The following is a 1341-nucleotide window of genomic DNA, read 5'->3' as shown; positions in this document are numbered from 1 at the left end:
ACTTACCTGGTTGCCTTGGTCCATTAATCTGTTGAAAAATAAATTAATTTCATGTAAATAAGATTCACTTCTCCATGTGAAAGACGATATTAAAGAACCATTCTCTTACAAATCAGATTCACTTATTTTAAAGTCCAATATAAACTTCCATGAGAGTGAACTTGTGGTCCAATAGTGATTGACTGATATGCACTTGTTAGCTACTATTCACGCTCTCTTTCTCTTTCATTGCCTGCGAGAACTTGTTTCGTCTTCCACTTCTGTATGTTATCTATTCCCTTTTCGCTTAGGTTTTCCTTTCATCATGCTTTCCTGTCCTTTCCATTGCTTGTACTTATAGATTCGGATCATTGATTCAATATGTGCATTCTAGGGTTCATTGAATGAACAAGTTTCAATTTTCAACCTTTTAGGTTTAATAATGTGTTTTCTGGAGGGGAATTAAAATAGATCTTGAATTTTGGTGGTTAGATAGTTTGAATAATGTTGTAAAAAAAAATCAAGTTTTTGAAAGATTGATTGAAGTTTCTAGCTTTAATTTTGTGTAAAAATCAGGATTTGAACAATGGGAAAGAGGAAATCATCAGCAAAGCCACCTCCAAAGAAGTGAATGAATAAGCTTGACACTGTCTTCAGCTGTCCTTTCAGCAGTGTCGAATGTCGAATGTAAGCGATTTCATTTAGCGTTTGTAGAGGATTCCATGCTTCGTATTTCCTTGGAGGATTAATTGTTGGGATTCTTTTGAACAGTGATATGAAGAACTTGATAGGGGAAGCTTCTTCCAGGATTTTGCCAAGAGAGCTTTAGCACTACTGTCACAGGTTTGTTTCTGAAAACATCAAAGTTTTAACCGATCATCTGAACTCATATTCAAGTTTGTTTTTTAAATCTGCTGACGATCCTAGAATGTTTGTTGTCTTTTGCAGCTTTATCTGAACCAATAGACATGTAAGTTAAATATTTCTATAGCAAATTTCTTCGCTTTGTCTTACAAACACAACCACTTGATTGACTCAAGAAGCTTCATTTGAACAATGCAGATATAGTGAATGGATTGATGAATGTGAACGGGTGAACAACCCGGAAGATGATGGAGCTTAGTAGTGGATCGAAAATTCTGTATTTATGTCAGCTCCTACTGGTGCAGCTACCTATATATTACTCTTTAGTCTTTAATAGAGTTTGTAAAACTAGATGTACACTAAAACAATGAGAATAATTGCTATTGCAATGTGCGTTTGTCTCGTGTCAATTTTCAATGCGCAAATAACTAATTATGTTTCCCATTAAGACAAGGTCTTACATGTTACGATTGTTTAATAAAACGTAGTTCTAAAAGT

General features: G+C 34.5%; 1 pseudogene; it reads left to right on the top strand.

The window, feature by feature from the left end:
- The first annotated feature begins 200 nt into the window (after window positions 1–200).
- Window positions 201–1102, top strand: LOC130954409 (transcription elongation factor 1 homolog; annotated as a pseudogene).
- Window positions 1103–1341: the final 239 nt, after the last annotated feature.

This window comes from Arachis stenosperma, chromosome 10 (genome assembly GCF_014773155.1).
Source record: "Arachis stenosperma cultivar V10309 chromosome 10, arast.V10309.gnm1.PFL2, whole genome shotgun sequence".
In the NCBI taxonomy this organism is placed as follows: domain Eukaryota; kingdom Viridiplantae; phylum Streptophyta; class Magnoliopsida; order Fabales; family Fabaceae; genus Arachis; species Arachis stenosperma.
Note: the sequence above shows the minus strand (reverse complement) of the source record. Positions and strands in the feature narration are given on the sequence as shown.